At 40.0% G+C, this 24,787-nt stretch overlaps 2 protein-coding genes and 1 long non-coding RNA gene across 4 annotated transcripts in view; 2 read left to right on the forward strand and 1 right to left on the reverse strand.

The window, feature by feature from the left end:
* The window catches only part of LOC135941965 (vanin-like protein 1), a 28,592-nt gene extending 14,761 nt beyond the window's left edge, over positions 1-13,831 (reverse strand). Inside the window, exon 1 of one of the 2 annotated variants that reach the window (XM_065487796.1) lies at positions 1,343-1,451. The gene's annotated coding sequence lies outside the window, so the exon portion shown is untranslated. Of the gene's footprint in view, positions 1-1,342; positions 1,452-13,645 lie in introns of those variants that run through there. The other variant, XM_065487794.1, reaches the window with a different exon arrangement.
* On the forward strand, positions 4,508-5,306 carry LOC135943613 (uncharacterized). The gene is made up of 4 exons (XR_010575233.1): positions 4,508-4,709; positions 4,912-4,930; positions 5,011-5,028; positions 5,099-5,306. It is a non-coding gene; the product is annotated as an uncharacterized LOC135943613 (long non-coding RNA).
* The window catches only part of Syt7 (Synaptotagmin 7), a 177,598-nt gene continuing 159,464 nt past the window's right edge, over positions 6,654-24,787 (forward strand). The window contains exon 1 of the mRNA XM_065487801.1: positions 6,654-6,762. The gene's annotated coding sequence lies outside the window, so the exon portion shown is untranslated. The remainder of the gene's footprint in view (positions 6,763-24,787) is intronic.

Genomic DNA, 24,787 nt, shown 5'->3' on the forward strand with positions numbered 1-24,787 from the left:
CTAACATGAAATAATAGAGCGTGTCACATTATGAGTCGAAAATACGGACGACAATTTGAAAAGTTCGAGCTGGCAGCCAGCTGGCATGAATAACTAACTCATCACGAGATGAGTTCGTCGCCAGTTGAACCTGCTCTTTTCAACTCCTGCACATTCGTGCTCTCTTTTTCTCTCTCGCACTCGCTCGTCGTCGCTTTGTGAACGTCAGCATTGATATTTCCCGGTAAATACCATCGATTTCACCCCCATGCCCTGCGTCCGTAATAATACACTGCTGCCCAAAATTGATAATTCGCGTACAAACACATAAAAAGACTCGGCACGCGTATAAAATATCGCTGTGTAATTACCGGCGTGGAACGAGGGTCTTTATTTCTCTTTGTGCTGAGAATGGGATTATGGAGCCGTCCGTGCGTGTGTGTTGCAGGCTCGCAAGGAGAAGGGCGGTGGTGGATCTAAGGCCGTTTGTTATACCATCATTCTAAGTTGCTTCACTCCGCTGAATTCCGACGTACGTCTGTGAATAATTTAATTTATTGCGCCTTTTTATCCCTGCAGAAAAAGTTAGAGCGGGCAGATGTGCGAACTAAAAAATTCATGAGTGCAAAGGTCAGGGCAGCGCCGCAATGAAATTATCCTGCCCCAATCCATGTATATTTATTTATCATTTGATTTATCATTATGCAACACAGCGAATGGTTAATGCAAAAAAAATGGGCGATGATTATGATTATTAGTTCGATGCGGGATTTGTTTGATCCGCGTTGATCATTAATTACATTGGAGTGAGTGCTCGTTTTGATGCGAGGTCACCACTGAAAAGCTGCTTTCAAAGGCAACATATGCACGACAGGGATGAGCTGGTCTTGTTTTTACACCGCAAGCACTGCTGGAAACACAAAGCCATTGCAAATTACGTTGCTATATGCAGCAAAGAGCGAGCGCGCGTATTCCCTCTCGCCAATTGTGCGTAATTGTAATTACGTGCGTGCTGATTAATTAAACGCGTTCATGTGAACCATGTCTAACTTAGATACGCCACAAATTCTGTTGTTTTAAATGCAAAACAGTGCGCAACCAACCACAAAACATTTGAAACCATGAAAACATCAAACCGTTTATTTTTATGCTCCTCCTTGTTTTATGGCGACCTAATTTGCAGATAGCACCTATAAAATTTAAGGCCTGGATGCTATATTTGTTGTTATTTACACTTTTATCTTACAATCTCCAATAAAAGTACACACTTGTTATTTTTAAAGCAGGCATTTATTGACAGTTCTAAATATTCCAAATGGGATGGGTTGTGCTTAGCAAGCAACCCGGAAAACATGTCACCTACTTTGCGTGTGCAAAGAAATTCGCAATTTTCGCTTCAGCTGGAACGCTGCTAGAATACCAGTGAGGCAAGTCACATAACAACACATGCGTGAAAACAAAGTAGTTCGTCCAACTTCACAATACATATGTCCGAGTAGTTGCTGCTGTCGTCACGCAAAATGATTTAGTTTGAGCATGTGCGTGTGGGTTCCTGTGCGGAAAATTGAGATCTACAGCACTCGGAGACAAATGTAGGTCTTTCAACAAATGTGTGACAGGGGAGGAGGTGGAACGAACAAGAAAAATTGCCTTAAAAAACCAGCAGTTGGCGGAGTTTTATGAATGATGCCAACACGAATAGGAAAACTTTTATTTTGGGAGTAATATTTCATTTATTGACTCCCGTACAAGCCAATTGATTTAATAAAAAAAGGAAAAAACTTTGAAATTTAGGTCAATCCAAAGTTTAGTAGTAACCTCAAATCAAAGCTTTGGCTGCACACAAAAATCATTAATTAGAAAAGGCCAATGTAGAATCATATGAAATAGAAAAAATTAAACTAACAGTGAATTTAATTAAGTAGTTAAGAAACACGTTCGGTGATACGGAATTCTCCACAGTCGATTCTGTGGTCACGGATTTTGTTTTGCATGTAAAGTACTGTTGATTCGACTGAAACAGCTGCTGGCCGGCCGGTATGAAAACGTGAGAAACAAGTTTATTTGTCCACTTTTTACGGACCATCCTGCATTTGAGTACTTTTTTGTTAAGAAGGTTCAAATTTGCAAAAAATGGCCTTTTGCTTCAATGCTGGCCTTGCCCTTTGGCATTTGCCGCAAAACTGAAACAAAACGAACCAACAGGCGTGTGTGAATTTGAGAATGACTGCATTTGCAATTTAAATGAGAGGCTTCACTGCCAGCCGGTTATGTACATATTAGTTTAGGAACGTCCAGGAGCGTACAATCGCCAAAAGCCTTTTAAATGGTTGGAATTGTGGCATAAACTTTCAGCGGTGCGAGCGAGTGAATGTATTAAATTTTCATCCAGCACACCTTTTTGGACGAGTTGAATTATGCAACCGGCATAACATGCACGTCCAAGGTATTGCATAGCACCCATAGCAACCATTATTGAAAGTGAATGCCAAAAAGTTTAAAAAAAATAGAATATTTAATTGTTGTGGGACAAAATTGCAAATTTTTGGCGGAAAATGTTAAAAATCGAAATTTTGAGCATGATGTCAAACTATTGACATTTGTGTCAAGTTGCAATCATGACCGATATCATAAATATCATAATATGTATATAACACAGTTGTTAACAACACAGGCTTTTTTCCAGAAAGAAAAATATTTTATATTCAATTTTATGAGGTATCTGTAATTGATGCAAATAATTAATTTTCAATATCATAAAATGACATTATTAGCAACAATGTCGCTCCACCTGAACTGGAACAAATCTAAATAATTGAATTTAGAAATAAGGGCCTAAATCGATACAGCAAAATCAAGAAACAATTATTGGAGTCCGATAATAAATTAAATTCTTCCACTTCAGTCAACTATCTCGGCGTGACCTTCCAAGCTTCCAATACCTCTCGCTGTGGCAGCGACCAATCCCAGTATCTTTTCAAATTGTAGCAAAATTGGCGTGCTGCAAAAATCGCTCAACAATTCTTGCAAAAATCGAAAATCAACCTTTTTGCTGGAGATACTGGGAAAATGCGCTTTTGTTTTAGCAATCACATTGATAAAAGACGTTTAGCCTCCATTTTGCCACTTCTAAAAAATGACTCAATCTTCAAATAAAAGTTCAACAATAAGTTATTTAATTTGGCAATATCTCCAATTGCCTCTTACGGTATTGAAACTGTTTGTTACCATTTATTAACTCTTAACGATCTAAATAATTTAGAAAAAAGCAAAGTCACGCTTCAAGAAAGTTTTTGGTGTTGATTGTGTTGATAAGAGAAGAGAGACTTGTACATGAACTTGTTCAAACCGAGATATCTTTGTATATGATTTAAAATCTAAAGTTATCCCCGAATTACTGCCAGGAAACTTTTTAAGTGGCTAGGGAAAAGCACCTTAACACTAAATTTGCTCACAGAAGTCAGCTTTTGCAAAATTTAACACGGATTCTAGCCCGTTGCTTGGTAAGGAGACATTCCAACACGATAGTTGTTAATATTACAAGTCTCCATTCAAGAGATCTTGTGCTGCAACGAGCGCACAGGTCGATAAGTTCTGTCCACATGCTGGGAAATTCATAATTCAGCCGCCGCGCGCAGAGAAGGCAATATCCTGGCCTCTGCTCTTTGTCATATTACATTGCCAAGTTGACTCAAGAGAACGAGCGGAATGCACAAAAGCCACCATCATATTGCCTGAAAAACATAAATTCTGTGCAATGCAGAATTCACAAGGTGAAAAAACCCTTTGAAGTTGTCGATTCGCATTGCAACGTTTCCCTCTTGCAATTTCTACCGTAGTCCCCGCGGTGTTCAAATCCAGAAACGGGAGGGCGAAGCCGTCACGATGGATGAAAATTACGAAAAAGGAAGAGAGAGGCACTCTAGAGATGAGAATGAACGGCAAATCCGAAGATGAATGGAAATCTTAAGCTAATATCATATCGAGGGACGATTTTGCAAAGTAATAATGACATAAAGGGCGCTCGCAGGCAGATGCAGACTCAGAACAATGATGCTGGGCTCATAATTAAATTTTCTTAGTAGAGATTTCCTCCCAGGACCGAAGAAAAACTTTTCTCACCAAGCAAATAATAATTCTCTGATTGTCAGATAATCTACCTCCATGGCTTTAATTATTTCCAAAAGAATTTTGAAATTAAATTTAATGCAGAGATGCCTGAGAAAATTCTTCGGTCTTTTGTTTACGTCATTTCATTGAAATCTCGTTCCTCACTGGCTGACGGATAATTGAGAAACCTTAGCACTCAGTTTCCAGTCATGAGCAGATCTTTGTAAACTAACTAAGCTCATTAACCCGCCAAGCCTTTGTGTTGCTCGACTTTATACATATCCACGTTTCTAGCTAACAGGTATATGTTTCATTGAACCTGGATACTGACTTTGTAAATAACCTTGGTAGCGGTCATTCTCTCCAGCTGAGAGCAGGAAACACGCCCAGTTCATAAATTTTAAACCAGTGTCAGTCAAAACGTGACAGTTGCAGCGATTTATTATTTCCACTTTAGAAACATCCGTGAAAAATATTGCAATGTGAAATGAAGGTGACCAAACTAGGTATAAAAGCCCAACGTGCTATGCACAAACACTGCATACGGTGCTGACTTTGGTACATCCCACAACAAGCAAAAAATGGCGAAGTTCACTCTTGCCCTGCTTTTCATATGCGTGGTTTGTAGACTTTAATTTCGTCCTGGTCACGATAAAGTTGCGCATCTTTCAACAAACATCCAAATTTTCTTTGTCGAATTGATTGTTGCCCTTTCCTTGCAACAAGGAAACTCACCTTTGGTTGTTGAAAGTTCCGCAATTTATATGTCTTACCAGGACTAATTCAAATATTCTTGATTCTGATGTTGTAATCTCGTTGCAGATTTTCTCAGCTTCGGCAGGTACTAAATGTTTTCAGTCTTTGTGATTACGAGATAGTAATATAGTTACTATTTATTTCTGATCTAAAAAAATAATTTAGGAACGGCCAGGCGACCAAGTGAGCATTACTCATATTAGCGATTGGTCAAATTAATTGACATATTGTTATGTTACTTCAAATATTATAGCTGTACCAACAACTAGAATCCCCACTAGCACCACGGTCTCATCCGTCAATGTTAGCGATGCGGAAAAATCTCCTGGTAACAATATTATTCTACCCACTACTACACCTTCTGTAGATTAATTCAAATAAAAAAAACCTAAGAAATTATGTTACATATATTATGTGTGTATCGATATTAAAATATCAATAAAAAGCAACATTAAATTTCATTTTTCTATTTAGCTGTGAAACCATTTTGAAATTAAAATTATTTGAGTAAAAAGTGTCCTGCAGTTTTAAAACAGCTTCGAACTGTACGAATTTTTTTAAACATTTTAAAATTAAAATTATAAATATTTTTGGTAGCTTACATTATCGCAAAAATATCGAATTAGTCCTTATCTTAAAGGTAGAACTATAGTAGCTCGATTTCTGATGAAAGTACCTGAAAATTAAAAATATTAATTATCAGTTATAATGACGTAATCCTATCTTAATAAATTTCTTTAAAATATATTATTCAGCAATCCATTATTGAGCCAAATTTTTATAATACGCCAGCATTTACAAATAAGAGCTCGTTGGCGTCAAACTGTAAAGACTGTTGTGTTTTCACGAGAAACTCATTTGGCTACCATACTCTTTGATATGTAAAGTAAATCGATTCCATTTGTCCACTTTAAATGTACATTTTGTGATGAAGTTTGTGTGTATGTGTACCATTTAACTAAATTGTAAAAATGACAGCATCTCTCTATTCCAAGCTGCCAAGAGTACAAAAAGTTGAAATTGTAATTTTATCATCTCATCACTCGCTGTTATGTGTATTATCATTATTAGTTGTAGTACACCGAATGGTAATCAATAAATTTTATATTTCTAATAATGAAATAATGACGAATAAAAAAGTAAAATTACGTTTGAATTTTTATATGCACGAATTAAAGCACTAAAAACATCCAACTATTTAAATTTGATTTTTTTATCCTTTCGTGTTGAAGTTTTTTGTTTACTTCACTCGATAAAAGTCGATGATGTGAATTTCTACACTAAACCACGTCCAGGCTATAGCATCGCTTCTCAACAAACCTTTGAACTCTTTAATGCATGTGAAATAAAAAGTTCCTCTGTGATCTCCAGCCCAGCCAGCGCACTTTCAAATTGCCTGAGCGCAAATAGAAGCACTCGCTAGGAGCGACACGCGAACCGAGTGTCAGGGTTAATTGAATAATTATGTCTCCGCAGTGAAGCATCGGTGATGGCAGCGTGTACAAAAACCGCTGATGCGCGCCTGATACTGCCTCGTGCGGCACTCGCCAATTTGCAATTTGTTCATTATCCAGCTCATTTCACGTCGATTGCAATCAAATGTCCGCCTGACAGCGTTGATCAAATCTACACGATTTTTACATCTAATGAGCTCTGGCGCATTTTGTTATTTCAAAAGCAGGCAATCAGTCAGCTTCGAGGCAGAAGTTGGAAATTCAATATGGTTCGCTCATTTCATGCTGTTCTGCCCCTAATTGCATGACGTCAATGGAGTTTTTATCAAGTTTTTATTTATTCAAGAGCGCTTGTTTGATTTTGTTCCAGCCATGGGCTTGCTGCTTCCGCGAGTGCGTCAACTTTTACGACGGACCGCCGGCTGAGGCAGTTAAGATTTGAACTTTGATACTTGGCAGCTAGGTGAGTAATTCTTTATTGTCTTTGGAAAACTCGTGTGTATTTATCCTAAGTTAAATGATCAACTTGAATAAATTTTAACATAAAATTTCTTAACTCGGAGTACTTTACAAAGATTTTTTTTTGAAATGTTTGGATTTTGATATAACATGTTTGGAACACTTATTTTGCGTGGTTCGTGTCGTTACTTGATGAACTTTATAAACATTTCATAGAATGCTCCAATCAGTCACGCCAAGGCTGCCACGTTTTGCGCCGAAATCATGTGCCTAGTTTGGCTGCGATGTTCCACGTCACGTTATATTTCTTTTGCCTTTCTCTTCACCCGTTGTAAATATTTATCTCCTTGTTTGGACGTAGAAAGTGTTAAAAATGGAAGATTTATAAAGCACCATTGAGAGGGAGCAGACTGAAATTTATTCCGGTCCTTTTGGCACAGCGTTATTGAATAGAGAGCTATCAACGCGCGTGTTTGAATTATTAAAAAAGAAAAACTGCGCCAGGCAGCATATTCAATGTGGATCGACATGCAAAGCTGATTTTGAAAGCGGCTTGTCACTTTTCCGACTTTTCCGACTTTTTAGACTGAAATAGCGTGCTTATGTAACTTTTCCTGAAAAAAATCTGACAAGAATGAAAGAGCCCATTTGTGCCAATATTATTAAATTTGGCACAATCCATCCTTGTTTATTTATCACATCACCTTAATATTTCATACGTATTCTTAGTTTTTTATAAAAAGTCAAGTCTCTATATAGGCATTCTCTTCATTTTCATGAATCATAAATAGCCTCTTAATAACTTCCAGATAAGATTTAAATATGTTTGAAGTTCTTTCCAAATTAACCTAAATATACATCATGTAAATCTTCAGTTTATCAAGGGTAGCTAGCTAACGTTGAATTTAACTTTAAAATGATAAACAGCGGTGAACTATGGTAGTTTTAGTTATGAAGTAAGGTTATCGATTATTGAGCTTTTTTAAGTAAATTTTCGCGTTAATTGCACTAACTTGAAATAATCGAGTTAAAAAAGTCATTTTATTCAAAACAATATTTTTGAAATTATTTCTTGATGGTTCGGGGATAAATATTTAATACCAATAAAACCTTAGCCATTCATTCTTTATGTTTCGTTATTATCAAAGCGCTTTCAATTTAGATTAACTTTCCTCTGTGTATTCAACCTTTTTGGTTATGCACATAATTTAACAAAATTTTATAATTTACCTTCTACACTTGTGACCCTTTCGTGACGGAATTTTGCTACTTTGATGGTTAGATTAATTTTAAGTATATTATGCAAGATTTTATGTGGAAGCATTTTATCTACTGCCCTTTTGTTTTTTTTTTTAGAATGATTTTCCAGTTCGTTTCAGAGTTTTTCATGTCCACAGCGTAATCTGGAGTAAATTACGAGCACGGCTTTAGAGTGTTATAGCGCTGGAAAAAATGCTGTTAAACAAAAACGGTAGACTATCTCTGTTTAAACAATTCTCTCGCGAGCGTGTGTGGTGCTGTGATATGCAGTACCCAAAGAGCAGCAATACTGGTCTACGTGAATAAATTTATCCGAAAAACTCGCTTGCATTGCTCAGATCTGGTTTTACTTAATTTTTTAATGACCAGCTTGCAATGTCTGTGAAGGAATCTAAATTAAAAGTTATGTTGCCTGATAACATGACTTTTGAAAAACAATAAGGATAACGGAATTTGTGAAATTTTACAGACATCAGCAAGAAAAAAATGTAACCCTTTAGGTCTTTGCTTGTTCTCGCAGGTAACGAGATATTGTAGAATGCCTCCAGGTTAGGTGAAGGAGTCACATGGTTGGCAGTTGACAAAATCCTTATTTGTATTAGAAAGCAGTCACGAACAGATCCAGTCGAGATTCAGCTTCTTGACTTTCCTCCACGTCTGCCACAAATATTATATCTAGTAGGGATTCAAGTCCAACAAATTGATCTTTCAGTGGAATTTCGTCTTTCGGCATGTGATCCGTGAGCCTCCAAAGTGCTGGCGGGCACAAAACTTTTCTCCGGCCTCAATTTGGCAAAAACTGGAGACAAAAAGGCTTGTCCTCCAGGGAGAAACAGAGCGCTACCCATTGTCTCGTCTTTTTAACTCCTCTCTCATGAGTCGTTTCAATAATTAATAACAAAGTTGTGTCCATAGAAATCAGCTGTTTGCTTGTGCTAAACTCCTTCCTTATTTTTGTTGGTGTTGTCAATTTACCTAATGTGCCGGTAATATTCTTGTCGAGTTAGAGCAGCTTCCTGTCTCCTCGTTCTAAAATTATTTTTGCGACACGCAGTTTTGATGAGGAGCGCGCCAACATTTTCTTCATTATCATAATTACTTTCTCGAGGAAGTTAGCTTGAGTCGTTGGCAAAAACGTCCCAGTTGTGCGTAGCAGCGTGAACACCGTGAACTGAAGACTTTTCTAACTAATTTCGACACAGAAAACTCGAAATGCTATGATTTTTTCTTAAAAACTTTTCAAGTCAGGCAAGAGCAACACATCCAAGAGATTTCGGTAGCCTCTCTCAATAAAACTCTTTTGATTGATTGCTGGATAAATTTTTGTTACACCAAAACTTATTTTGATAGCAGCAAACAGACTCGTTTTATGAAACCTGAAAATCACATGTTTAACTTAAACGTGTGACATGCTGGCATCACTCTAGCCTTGAGACCGAGAAATTGCCCCCGAGTGTGTTGGCATTAATCTCGCACCATTAAGAGTGCATCACTCTTAATTTGTGACGACAGGTTATCCCGCGAGCAATGCTATGGATTCAAAACGGCTCCAGGCCACCCACCCATCATTTGCATACGCGTCGCCAGTGCCTCGTGACGTCACTGTAATTTTATTACACTGCAGTGTTTGCGCGCCACTTCTTCACAGGCTCTCACCGTTTTGAAATGCCAGTTTTATGTGAGGATTCTCAGGATTTTTTTTCGCGCTGCGAGCCGCAAAATTTTATGCCATGTTGGCGAGGAATACACGAATGAAAATATATATCCCACGTAAAGGGATTACGTGTGGTTGGGGTTGAGTCTCAGGAAAAAAGAGTATTTTCCTTTGGACCACTCCGCAGCCATAATACTCCATCTCACTCCTTTCCCTGCTTATTCGATCTTGGAGGACGGCCATCGCTGGCACCAAGCAGTCTGCTGCCGAGTGGCCGAGTGCCAAATTCACGAGTAGGCTACACTTGCGCGCTCTGTGCTAGAGATTCGGTCGCAATTTGCCCCTAAGAACTTAATACGATGTTGCGTATGCGTCACTTTGCCATTGAAAGGCTGCCGCGGCGCGGAAATAATCCGTTAGACGGTATCTATGAGCAGGCCGATAAATTAGTAATCACGGCATCCAATACAATTAAAAATCCCAGGCGATTGCCGTGGGCCGTGGTGCTATTTCAATTTGAGGTTTAAAAGGAAACGCGCAGGACAGAAACGAGAAAATGCACAAAATCAACTTTCGCTTGAGGGGAGAATAAACAGCAACCAGTTATCAGCGAACAGAGAATGTTGTTTATTCGCTCGGTCTTCCTGCGCGCGAGTCGCTTCCTCTCCGTCTGACAAGTGAATTGAAATATCTGGCTCTCGCCTCTTCAGTAGCATTATTCTTTCGCTTCCTCTATTCCTACCAGTAACACAGAGAAAGCTCCTTTCCGAAATTATGTTTGCTGAAGAGCGCGTCGCCGCGCGTGGGCGACGGACGTGCGGCTCTCCCCCGGTATCTTATTTGCAATATGATTGACTTATTCGGCATTCATCCAGTCTTCTCTCCTTGGCAGCCCGTGCACCTGCCATTCGCCCACCTATCACTGGTTTTGCGTGCAAAAGGGAATAATGGTGTGTATCAGCACACATACACACATCCGAAACACACGCCAGAGGCAAGCTTATCTACTATATTCGTTCTGTATTCCATGTATACTTTGGAATAAATACATCTAGAGAACGGGGTCTGCATGAGAGGTTGAGAAATCAATTTGCCACAGACCGATTTGGGCAGCGAAAAATTTCAATGCTCAGCCCACCCCCTTTCCCCATTACAACAATGTGAGCATCTCATTGTTCGGGGCGAAGCTTAATTAATCGCAGGGGCGCAGGAAAATGAGCAGCAGCGACGATTTAATTGGTGGGACAAAAGGCACTTTCAGCAGAGCAGCAGAGTGGATTTATTTAATGAACAAAGGACTTCAAATTATATCCCCACGATGAAAAAGCTTCGCACAGTGGATATTGGTTTCACTCGATATCGTTTTTTTAATATAAAATGACATAATTACAGTTTTTGTCGAAATTTTCTCTCTGCATTTTTCTCTCTAAATATGGAGCTATTTTACAGACGCAACTGTGCCCAATATAAATCAAGATAAAAATTACATCAGTTACAAACACAAGCAAATGTTACATTAACATCAACATTAAGCTACACCTAAAATGGAAAGAATTGGCGGGGAGTTAAATCTAAACACATATATAGCATACGTAGATTTGACAGTTGTGAAAACTTAAGAAATGTGAGCGGCTTTGTAAGAGTAAATTGATTGTAGAGAAAATAATTCCACACGCTTTCGTACTGTTCAGCTCGTCGTTTCGGCTCCTTCAGGCATCATCAGTAATACTTAACCTTTAAATAAAATTTCACGTCTCAGGATTAGCTGCAGAGTTTTCTGAATGAATGAATGTTGAAAACATCCGACCGCACTCACTTTAGAGCACAATCGAAAAAAGGAACAATTAGTGACAAAATCTTGAGAACCACGTAACCCCCCCCCCCCCAACTCGCACCTCCCTGCGACAAAATTCCCACTGACAACCATTCTCGAGGACAAAATTCCTTTCTTAGCTATTTTAAGGAGTGAAATTCTGCTCTTTTGCCTTTACTGCTGATGAAGCCTGCGGGGTTGAAGCAGCTTATACGAAAGCGGTCACATTACTTTATCTGCAATTAATTCACTCTTATCCACCGTTTCTTATATTTTTTCCACACGGGAGAAGCTATTGTAAAATTATCTTTAAAATTTAAATGCATGAAATGATGTTAAATTATACTTTAACGATGTTTCTGTTGAAATTAGATCTAATGAACCAATAACTTTTACATGTTCTATTCTCAGATTGCAATATTGATAGATTTTTATTTTTTTGTTTTACAAAATAGTACAGTTCATGCGATTTAAACAGTACTTTCATGTGTGTATCAGATGAAACCCCTGAGTATTATGAAGCATTTTGCCTCATCTTGGTAATGACACAATGCACTGGTCAAATTGCAATAGCCTGTTTGCTTTGGAGTACGTCGTGTGTCGCCGACAAACACAACTAATTAATGTTGTGCGATAGTTGCGAGTCTGTGTTAGTAGTGTTAGTTTTGATGAGCCATTGAGGCGTCCTAATTAGAGGCGCTGCACAGACGCGCGCGCCGGCGCCCATTCCAAAGAGAGGGTGTCATCACTAAGGCACCCTCAAACACACACACACACGCGCGCGCACACACACAACTTTCCAGATATGCTGCGTGTCCTTTTCAGGTGCCGGTGGTTTTTTCTTTCCCTTTTTGTGCCGCTGCTCATTGATTATGCCGAGATCAAAGAAGCCAATCCCTTTCATGCGCTGCTATTTCCAGTGGCAAGATGGCAAAGTTTTCCTCATTGCCTTTTGTTGCTATGCCTCTGCTGTTGATAAAGACGTGACTTGGAAAGTCCTTTTATTCTCAACAGAATTGCCAGCTAAAGGTGATATGTCATTTTTATTTCAAATTCATGTAACACTCAGTGTAGATTTAATTTTGAAATTTATCCCGCTTGAGAAATAGAGTTTGACCGTCAAGCATGAACAGTTTAGAGGCTAATCCAGCTTTACAGAAGCGCGTTTAATGCTTACACTAGATACGAAATAATGCTAATACAGCCTATGATTTTGGTAGCTTGCTAACTAAGTTGCAAATTGTTGGTGCTACACAGCAAGTTTTAATGGGTGAACTTTTGAGCAGACGGAACACACTAAAACAATACATACAATGATTGTCGTTGCCTGCAGAGTGGCGAAACAAAACGTGGAGGAGGCTTATTAATCGCAGGATTAGCAGAGGCCGCAGACGTTTGAAATTCTCTGGCTCCAGGCCCGGTTTTCGCAGCACAAAGTGCGCTGCGACTTTACAACTATAAACAAAACTGACAGTAATTCACCCGCAGTGCCCATTTGCACCGCGTGGCGCAGAAAAGATTGGGATTCTGTCTGCAGAGGATGAATGAAAAGTAGCACTTTTCTCCTTTATTTCACTGCTTACGAATATTAACTAGGCAAATTTGCTTGTGTGCAAAATTCTGAGTGCCATTTCTACCGGTGCGTATAAGTTCCAGATCAATTTTGTGCTCGAACGGTTCGGCAGTACTGTTATAGCCAATGCAAATAAGCTGCCGAGAGTTTGCTCATCGCTTTCAATGCTTCGCTAAGCCGCTCTTTCCACCGATTTCCTTTTGCCAGTCCATCGGAATGATGTACATCGCAGTCGTTTTGAACGAGGTGCTTTCCATTGGAAGGAACAAAAAAACCTGTTATCAATTACCTTGTTATTCTTACTCGCCTCTTCCATTGTAAAACTCATTAATTTCAAATTTTTACGTAATTTAATGAGTCCCCCGAGGCTGCAAATAACAATCAAAGCCTAATGAGAGCGGTAAAAAGCAATATCAGCGACATTTCCGTTACGCTCTCTGAAAATGGCACGCGGGCGACGAGTTCAGTCAGGTGTTTGCTGCGTAAATCCCCGGCGGCTGAGCGGTCGACCGGTGTTCTCGTATAATAATCGCCCATCAGAAGCCATACACAACAATAACATGGTGTACATACAATATAATACGCACCCGCGAACACACGAACATCGTCGCCTGGCTGCACTTCATCGTCAATCAATCAGCTCTGCCGGCGAACGCAATCCTGTCCCCAATCAACTGTGTACCTGGCGGCACGTGAAGCTCAACTGATTGCCTTCCGAGGGTGGCACAATTCAATAAAGTCAGATATTGCACGGGCAGCACAAGTTTTTCGTAGAAAAGGTGGTGCTGAATGGAGTGGAACGGGCGCAGTCCCGAGTCATTTATTAATTTTAACTAACGAGACAAAGTGGTGCTGTGCAGCGATGACGATGATTACAACAAGGATTTTAGTACATACTTGTAGTAGGAGCGGGCTTTATTAAATTTCTGTCACGTGCAGAAACCACGGCGACGTAGCCCATCATCTCTTCTTTACCTCGTATTACATAATTCGGGGTCTGGTTACGGAAATAGAGAAGCAAATATAATAATGTAATTAAAATTTAACGGGGCGTGGAACTTAGATAATGTTCAGACAAAAGAAACCCTCTCAGCGGTAAAGAGGAACCCCCACTGAAAAAATTTCAATTGAGGACAAGCTGCGGTATTCTATCGGATTTCTAAATGAAAAAAGACACAGGCTGTACCTGAGCGCTTATCTGCATCTGCTCTGCTGGGTCTTGTGTGTTATGCAAGTTGTGTAACATGACGCGCATTGAATGCATTCAAACTTTCCCAACTACAAATAATGAAATTATTGCTGGCACTGAAACGATCTCTCCCTCACCTGGCAGCCGGTACCATTCAAAGCAGAAAGCCACAACGTGAACGCTGCCTAATTGCAACGTCCTTTTACAATAACTGCGTGCGTGTAAACACACAAGAGATAAAAACGTCCCATAACACATGCAGGGCTGCAAATTTCACTTTCTTTGTTTATGGCGGCAAAATTCAAAGCATTTCGGAAATTACACAGGAGCGCGTGGTTTAATTAAACGCGGCCACAAAGCGTACCAAACAAAGTTAGGTGCTTTCCACGAGAACGCTTTCAGCCCACTCGGCGCTTTTCACCTCTTGCTGCCTTTTCGCCAAATATTCTCCCCCGGCATCTCTCTCCCACACACGCACTTTTGTCAGATTTTTAAAGCGGAAAGAACCACCTTAGCCTGCGCTGGGCAAATTTATTGAATCGCTTTCGCGCTCAAGCGAAGCCGAAAAAACTTTTTCGCCACTTTAATTTATTATCCTCACGGAACTCTTCTCGAGTTTGCTGCACCTGTTACTGCGCTATTTGCCTGTCACCCTCGCTCCTTTTCCTGCCAAGTCGAAGAAAAAGAGACAGAGCAGAGGGGAATTTGTCTTTCGTATTCATCAAACGGAAGAAGAAGCTCAAGCGAGAGCAGCGAGTCGAGTGTTTGCCAGTTGAGCCATTTGTTTTCCGTGAATGAAATGGAAAAGCTCGTATCGCTGTGAAAATGAGTGACACTTCTTGAGTTAATTCCTCACAATTCGATTATCGAGCAAATGCATGATCGATGTTGTACCTTATATTCTTTTGTCATCTAAGAATTGTTAATATTATATGTCTCACGGAGAGTAAGTCTTGTTCCAACATTGGTTCGTTTAATTTAATTGATTCTTAGAGACACGTCAAGTTTCATAATTACTTTCAAACAGATAATTTCAGAATTGTTGTAAGAAAATTAGATCATTAAGTTTGTCAAGTCCCGAAAGTTTGATTGAAATGATTGGGCTCCAGTTCCTGCTTGGTAAACAATTTTTACATTTAAATATCATTTTTCAATTTGAGGAGGTTAGAGAAGAGACGTCAAACTAAATAAACTTAAATTTACTCGCAGAACAAACCTATCTAAATTGAATTAAATTAATACTTCCATCCTTAATAAATTAAACACACGTGACAAAGTTGAAGATGGCTTCGCCGTCTTTTCTGGATTTCTCAATTTTATCTTGTGCAGCACAAGCCAAATCAGATCGCATTCCCTTCGTGGAGCCAGAGAGCATTGTAGTATGTCCTGCAAGTCCTGTCATTGCGGCGTGCAAAGAGGCTACTAGTCTGCGGCTACCCAATCACCATTACAGCGTGCGTGGGCAAAACACAGAACGGCCTCGATGTGAAGCCAAGCGTCTAATATCTGCTGATGGTATTTCGTCAGTGTCTGCTTGGATTTGCCCTCATTTAAACGCGCACCACGTCGACCCCGGCGTCTCCGCGGCGGGGGGCACGCTTCGCAAAAACAAGCCAGCGCCCATAAGGAGCAGCAATACTCGAATGGTTGGATTCGCCTCGAGGAGGATTACTCGGCCTATTTCAATGGCAGAGTGATTCGAGATGGCCAAACGAGCGGCCCAGCACAAAGGAGGCTGACCCAATTAGGGAGCCCGGCCGCCCTTTCATTAGGCCCGACTGTGCGATTTTGAAAGCGGCCCGCGGATGCATCGAAATACCCCATAAATACGGAGGATTTTCGTTTTATCAAAGGTGTATGGTTGCTTTTTCTAGATTAATGTTCGGAGGCGGTATCATACCAGCCTTTTTGGCAAAAGTGTGTCATTTCTATGGGGCTGCGGGAAGTGTAAAGTAATTTTGACGAATTTTGAAAGAATAAAATAATAGAAAATCATTGTGAGGAGTGTTATATCCCAAGAACTCATTAAGGTATTTTATCTTTGTATGCATGCCATGCACGCAGAGAGTGCGTTGTTTATAATAAATTAAATTAGTCTGTCTTTTGCCATGAAACACTGAGGTTCGTTCCTTTAATACCTCCATGCATGAGCCACCCCACAACGATTACATTTCAAAGAGCAAATCTTTTTATTTTTCCAGTTTAAAATAGCCAGTAAACTAAATTGGGTTGTGGAATTGAGACGTATATTGTATTTTTTTAAAATCAATCTTATTATTAGTTTCATAGGCTTATTTCTTAAAGAATATTGCACAAGATACTGTATATAAAAAATACAAGATTCAGCTAGTAAAAATCGTCTTATTATCCTTGGAATTTATTATTAATTTTGTTTGATTTTGTTACGTAGGAATAAAAACGAGACTAAAGAGTATTCCAATAGAACACAATATTTATGATGATAAAAATTCGCTTCAGGCAGGAACGATGAGCAAAATATACTATTTAGTTAAAAGCAACCATATGATAATTTTTCTACATTAAAAAAGAGGCCTAATTTTCTAGAGCGAATGGAAAATGAAAGACTTTTTAGATAAGTATGGAAAAAATATAGACGGTTTATTTGAACGGTGCTCATAGCTTCAAAGAGCTTGATGTTTTCCGTACTTGATTCACCCTTACCGATTGGAGCAAAAAATATGGAGGGTCTAAATTCCACAGCCCTATTGATAAAGAAACTAATGGGTCGAGCTGAATGAAATGCTGCGCAAAAACCGCAAACCCTGAGCTAGGTTCAAAATTTATTGTTGTATACGGCCATAAAATAGTATAAGAAGGGACAGCTTGAAAGACAGAATAAGATGGTGGCGCAATTTCCACACTATCATCTGCTGCCGTAATACACATAATCACTTTGCGACCAGTGTAGAATTCAATTCTTTCGCAAATGCAACTGGCGTCTAGTGCGAACAAGTGTTTGCAATCGAATCTGACTGTGACAGTCATTGTGTGCGCCATGTTGGCTGTGTGTCGTTTCTTTGCTCGCTTTTGTGGCTTTACGTATTGCCACTCGTTTCCCGACGGGGGGCAGCCGAGGCGGGTCAATCAGCGTACAAATTAATCGGACGAAATAGCATTGTTGCCCCTGTAATGAACTTTGGCGCGATCGGCTCTGCCGCTGTCGGCAGCAGGTGACGTGACGAGAATATACGAGCCTTTCGCAATCCGGCTCCAGTTGATCAGAAGGAAGTAACTAACACTTTTGCGCCCGCCAATCATTTTGCCGTCAATATGGAGTCTCTTTTTTATTGCCCTCGCTTTCGAGATAAAGTATTTATCTGGGCGAGCGAGCTGAGTGCCAATTTATGGGGCGTGAGATATCACACTTTGCGCGCCCAGTGATAACATGCTGTGTGCTGTGCTGCGGAATCGATGACTTTGTGTCACTGCAACGGTGAACGGAACACAGCACTCCCACCAAAGCTCGTCCAACAACTTTTTAAAATTCAGCCTCATATATTTTTCTGAATGAAAAATTTGGAAACTGAAATTGATTTTTTTTTCAATATTTTGCAAAAACACGATGCTGGTTGTGTATTCTCTCTTAAAATGTCAATTACGTCGATGTTCCGTTAGAAAAAAATGGGGGATTTAGAACATTTTACAATTTTTTTGCACAAAATTATCTTAAATTTTACACAGGGAGCAAAGCTATAGGATAGTCCCGGTATACGACATAGATAACACATTTATATCAAATCACACGCATATTTGCGCCTTTTAAAAAGAGGGAAACTGTGCCGCAAAACAGTCTTGTAGCGCGGGTGGCATAATATCGTTCCACATTTTTGCACAACTTGAAAGTAGAAAACATTTTGAATGAGGAACAACAAAACAAAGACAAGTTATAAATATCGCCGTTCACTGTTCGTGTTTACTTTGGCGGCTTGTGACAGGGTCAAATTGTTCTTGTCATAGTTAAGGATATGATAGGAGTTAATTGGTTTATCACAGAATTTGCACTCACAGTCCTCACTCGCACTTTCTTACAGATTAAATAGTGAAACCCATGAAATGCGTGTCACGTGAACATGTGTCTCTCAACAGAAAAGGCTCCCTTCCAATTTTGGTTGACCATAGCGGGCAAAACTCTGGGTCGATTTCAAAGGTCTTAAAAAACATTTCTGCAGCGTTCTCTCGTTTGCAAATGATTGTTAAAATAATCATAAATGCACATTGAAATTTCCTTAAGAATAAATTAAATAACTAGCTCGTATTGCATTCAGCTGTCCAAAATTTGCACTGAACTAAAATATTTCCAATTCATTCAGAGTAACGATCGAACTTCCTCTGGGTTGCGTTCGCTTTTTCCGCTTGTTTTTGAAATTTCGTTTTGGCAGCCATAAAAAAACTCGTTTTATATTCTGCGGGTCAAGGGCTGGGTCGGCGGGCCTGTCAGTCAGTGTGTGAATGTGTGTGTAAACGTTAATTGACGCAACGGACGCGAGGCTAAATTAAATTCACGCAGGCTGGTCACAGCAGCCGACCAGAGAGGGCAAATTATTTTACTGTTGGATTAGCTTTGACGGAATTTTGCGAATAATGGCGGACAAATGTAATGCGGAAAAACTGTTCACGCAAATAGTGCAAATGGAAATTTTGTGTACTTCGTTGCGTCAGCGAAATTACGAGTGGTGAGTCGACTCGTGTTTTAAAATTATGCGCGCGGTAATTACGGCGTGTAAACTTTTGAAGGCGAAGACTTGCAAAGCATTCATCAGAAAGCAGAGCTTTCATCACGACCGTGCAGCTCGAAAAGGAGTTTTGAGAAGATTATTCAACTCGCTCTGTCGTTAAGACCTAGTGACATTATGTTTGCAGCAATCCTTTTCCACCCAAATTAAATATTCATAATTGCGAAGAGAGAAATGTTTGCGCACATGTGTACAATTCTCGGTGTACTTTGGCAAGCAAAGGACTGTTGTTAATTTCTTCTAATCGCTCCCAGAGGAATCGTTGTTTCACGCGCTAGCAAGTAGTGTCGTTTTGAGCCTCGTTTCCAGTCGCGTGGGAATTCTAATTTAAGTCGCGTCGAAATTGCACTGTCAAATAGAACTTTGTGGTCTTATCCATCCTCGCTGAGGTTGGGTCAGTCGTAAAATAAGATTCAATGTTTATTTTTATCACACGCCAAACATTAGATAAGACTGGAACAATCCACCGTGGAAACTTGCTTATTTCTTTAGCCTCTATTTTAACTGGACTGTCATGAATTGTGTCAACACAATTCCATTTCATGATGTCAAGCTGCAGACTGTCAGACGTATATTTCCCCCGGCTCACATTTGCCTCGCGAGTGAATCTATACATAAGCTATATGCAAAATTTGCATCCCGCGCTCAGCCAGACCAAATGCAATTACTGCAGTGAGCTGGCGAGATGTTCGCTTGCGAAACATAACAACAGGTCATGTCGTGGCGTGATATGCATGGAAAACGAAGCAGAAAGGACTCATGCATAATCCTCGTGGAAATAATATATAGTGGAGGTGTATCCCCCCACGTGTACATTTCGTGATGCTGTGAAAATGAAAACGACGAACACGCAGAACCGAAGGACATTTAAATTCCCACCAACTCTCCTTTGATTTATGCCTTTAATTCTGCTGGTCATAAAAATTTTTATGTGAAAAGAGGGTTGGAAGAAGATACCTAATTTTAAAATTAACAAAGGGGAGTCTTTTATACAGAATAGACGTCCTCGGTTTAAATTTCTATGGCTCTGCTCCTAAACTCGATTTTCTCGCGAGCCTGCGGTACCTGTGGAACCATTCGCGCACAAGAGACACAGTCCAAGTTATCCCGGCTGCCCCCGTCAGCAGCGTGTGCATGTGACACGGACGAAGTAGTTCACGGTGCCGTTCCCATTATTGATTTTATAAACCGCGGGCGAAGGTGCGCCCGGCAGAGTGACAATCGCAAATCCAAAAGATACGTAACAAAGCAACCGTCGCGCCGTCAGAGCGAGAGACTTTTACGATAGGCGCGCAGGGAAAAATTGAATTTATCTCTGGAAGTGAACGCGAGACGTGCTGGTAATGCCAAGACTTGCGCTTCGTTGGATTTGCTGGTAGAAGCTCGCCAATTAGAGGTTATCAGCTGGAGACTATGGGCTACGTGGAGCTTTTTCAGAACACAGATCACGTTTATTTCTCTGGAACAAGATTTAGAAAGAAAATAATACGTAAGTGTGTGATTTGCACACCCAAGTTTCATATTTTCTGATTCACTTGCATCATCATGAAAAAAATGTAGTTGTTACATTGCAGAGTAAGAGATGGGGGAAGAAATATCTCACCAGAATTTAATTCCTTTTAGCTCGCTGATCAAAATCTGAGAATAATATTAAAACTGCATTTTTAAATTCTACATTGGCACCTTAAGATTACACGTTTAGACATAAGATTATTAAGTTGGCAATTTGATTGATCTAAAAAATGGTCAAGTAGCTTAAAATTTGAAATTTTCACTTGGGATATCTCATCTAAAAAAAGAAGTAAAGCAATAGAAGCAAGCAAGCAATTAGCATAATTTGGATACGACCCCTGCACTTGGTCTTAAATAGGCTAATAAAACCCTTTTTCGCTGCACAACGGTCTTCTGGGCATGTACCCCTGAGCACCTCCTAAAGTTTGGTAGTTTCCACTTCAATTAGCAGTGTGGCAAACAAACGTGCTGCAATTTCGTCCGGCGGCAACGATACAGCTGGGCTGGGGAGCGACCAGCTCAGCGGGCGACGTCGCCACGGAGCACGAGCAAAAATAATTTCATTTCGTGCTCTTTCACAAAAGGGCTGGCTGCTCATTCAATTTGAAAGATAGTGGCGCCAATTGTGCCGGGATGCTGCCTTTATTGCGCGCGGAGAGCGTGCCGTCGATAAAATCTTTTCGCTCATATCCGTCGGACGCACGTCGCACCTTGCAATTCTCGCGCGCCAATTTTCCCCACGGCAGAAATGAGCAGGATGAAACAAAGGTTAACCAACCGACACGGATTCGGCTCCTGCTGCTTCCTTCATCTGGGGAAAGAGAAATAATTTCGCCCTCCTGGTAGAATCCGCCATTGTTGGAGATAATCGCCTGAGGCTCATGTTTTACGCTGTTTGTCTGCCATATCAGTGAGCGCAGTAAATTTTAGCGTGACATCAGAGTTAAGTTTGATAAACCACATTAAAATTTTAAGTTTAACTCGCTGGGAAAATCATGAATTTGAGATTAGACAGTTTAGTGGATATTAAAATGAGGTTGCATATATTACAGAACATGTTTTTTTTTTGTAAACAACGTTAAAATGGGTTTATACTTTTTAGTTTAAATAAATAATTTACTATATTAAACCCAATCTTATAGCGCAAACAGGTACTGTAACTAATTAGAACTGACGTAATATGTAGAAAAATAAACCACTTGAAATGTATGCGTTGCGGGGTGGTGGTTCTGGGAGGAAACTGCTCCATAAGAGACCGACTAATTTATTTCATGCTACGTACTCTCTGCGTGCAAACACAGATAAAATACCTTCATGAATTCTTCGGATAATGTTTCTCTTCCTCTTAGTCACGTCATCATTAAAAAGCTAATCAAATAAATTTAGGATAAATTTGGCTCTTTGGAGTTCACAATTAATAATATAAGCAAAAATCGTTACAAAATTTTATCATTACTTCTAACCGCTCATCATATTCTACAAATAATATTAACAGATTTTCTGTGTTGATAATATGGAAGAAGATAGTATGATTTATTCTTATTTATGAAAAAAATCGTTTTCCTTAAATGCCACATGAAAATTCATATTTTCAATGAGCATGAGGTGCGATTTTTCTAACAATTGATTCAAATGAATAATATATTCTGAGAGAATATTTTTCTTTGAAATATAAAATATTTCATTATTATCCTATATTATTTCATTTATTATCCTGATAAACCTGCGTTGGTCAAACCCAATAAAAAACTGTGGTAAAACCATAGTTGTTAAAAAATAAAAAATGACGAAAAGAGGATTTGCTGTGGTAAATACAGTTTCGGAACTAATGGAATTTTGATGGTGCGGCGGAGCTCTTGTCGACCAGCAGCCTGATGAAACTTTCAAAATCTGCTGCCGTCTATTCATTGTGCGCATCGTGTAAATTGTGTTTAATTCAAGAGGAAATAAAGCCCGCAGACTTCCTGCTAAGCACATCAGACATGCAGGTTGCCTAACTTCTCTGCATGCGGTTCCTCCGGTTGTCTTGTTTTGTGCTAAAAATCGCTGCGGAGTTTCAGGCAGATTGGTCGGTCATACAAAAACGCTATTGTTTATTTAACGAGTTTAAGCGGACCCAAATCTTGTTCTGCACAGGAGAAGCGAGCAACCTAAGTTCTGACAAAAGAAGTTTTTGCTGCACCACATCTCCGCACGTATATAAGAGATTTATGGAGGGGCAGGCAATTAATGAACTGCCTGCCCGCGTGATCGATTCTGCTGCCAGTCTGTTATCGCTGCACAACTGAATTTTCTCTCATTCCGAAGTAATCGGATCTGCCCCGAAAACAAAAATGGCTATCTTTCCAGAGCGAACGCGCGTCAAGAAGAGTGACAAAAGGCAGATAAAAGGTCGCATGTGCTCTACGCGTTAGGCGGGCACGCTGACAATGTTTCTCGGGGGATGAGAGTTGCCAGCATAGGGACGAATTTTTCTCTCCCGCTTACTCAGGCCATTCGTGTGCCGTGGAAAGGCGTATTCATTTTTATGGCTGCGCTTCCACTTTAAAGGACTACTTGCATGGCAAAAGTGGCCACCCGCAAGTTACGACAGATGTGGGGCCAATTTTTGGAGCGATTTCTGGTGGGAAAAATCGGAATGGGTTGACGAGAGCGTTCATCTAGGAAGTGCTGAGCACAGAATTATCCCCTAGAACCTTTATTTATCAGTGGAAATGTTCCGTTCACCAACACTTAAAGTTTGTCACTTGATTGAGTTTCGTGTAAGAAGTAACCTCTGAACCGAACATTAATACCAATGTAAACTCTCTCGCCACCTCAAATTTATTTCTAGTTCAACGGTAGGAAAAAGTCAAACACCAAACCGGATGGCGAAATTTGGCAGCAAGAGCACAGTGAATTATTGATTGGCCTGAGTTCGAAGCCAAAACTTCGGCCTCGCCTATATTCGCTGACAGAACAAGAGGCCTGAATGCCTCATCCGAGGCTGGAATGCACAAGCTGGGGACTTTGTCGTGTTTCCGCAATCAGACGTGCATGAAATTTTCGCCGAGACAACAGAACGCTACGTGACAATAAATCCGCACACCTAATCCACGACTCTCCGTAAATGTACCCAGTGCGGGGGCACGTCTCGGAGGCGGGATTTTTCGCGTTTGCTAGCAGGCTGGTATCTTGTTCAGCTAGTGAATAGCTGAGTCGTCCAAAATGTGACAGTGTGAAATGTGGTGTGTGGGGCAAATCAAGAGAAGGGCCTGTGATTTTTTACTCTCTGATGCTTAAAACTTCTAAGCCGATCAAATAAAATGTATCTCCTGCATTGCTTTTTAGGAACGTGGCTCATTTTCATATATTATACATTGTTTATTATTGCCGTATCAATTGTTTTTGCTAGAATTTTACGTCCATTATTTTAATATTTACAGTATTTTAACGTTAGTAAACAAGTTTGCCAATTTTTTTAATACTTATATAAAAAGGTCCATTAAGGGAGAAAAATGTTTCCTAACATTTGCTCAGAATTCCATTATTTCAAGAGAAGGCGGACCTGGTATGTATCCAATTCTAATCAGTGACGAGAGTACCCTGCAAAATAAGCTTCCTGAGTGCAGTTTCCTTTTTCGCTGGTTCTGTGCCAAATTGTTAGTATTTCTTAATGCAACACTTTCTGTTGACAATGAATTGAAAATTGCTTTTCACAGTTTTGCAATGGCATGCTCTGCTGTTAGCATTAAATAAACTCGTCAAATTTGCGTGTTAAACCTTGGAAATTGGACCGAGGGCCAATAGCGATTTTCAGCTTTCAATAAAGAAGAATTATTATAACGCTAGTGTCGTGTAAAATAAAACCAACCATATTTCCGGCTTGTGTGGAGCCGTCGGGAGAGCCAGTTTTCTACACGTGAATGCCGCTTTTATTTATTTTACTCGGGAGATGCTGGTGAGCGTGTTCCACGGCTGTTTATACTGCCATGCACGCAATTTATTATGTAGCACCGGCAATAAAGAGCAAAGAAGTCTTTTTAAGAACCGCCTCACCTGCTATTATATCGCCTTACCGTGGGGACTCTCGGCGCCGCCGACGACGACAAGAGTGCATCATGCCCGGTTTAAGTGACGCAAAAAAGAGCGGAAAGAGCTACAAGAAAAACATTGGCGGTCCATAGAAATTGGCCGGCCCTTCGAGATGAAACTGTTATTCCGCACCGTGTGCTCTTTATGGATGCGGCACACCCACGCTGTCGGTGAAAAATATGCAATCAGTGGCACGATTT

This window comes from Cloeon dipterum, chromosome 4 (genome assembly GCF_949628265.1).
Source record: "Cloeon dipterum chromosome 4, ieCloDipt1.1, whole genome shotgun sequence".
NCBI classification, from domain to species: Eukaryota; Metazoa; Arthropoda; class Insecta; order Ephemeroptera; family Baetidae; genus Cloeon; species Cloeon dipterum.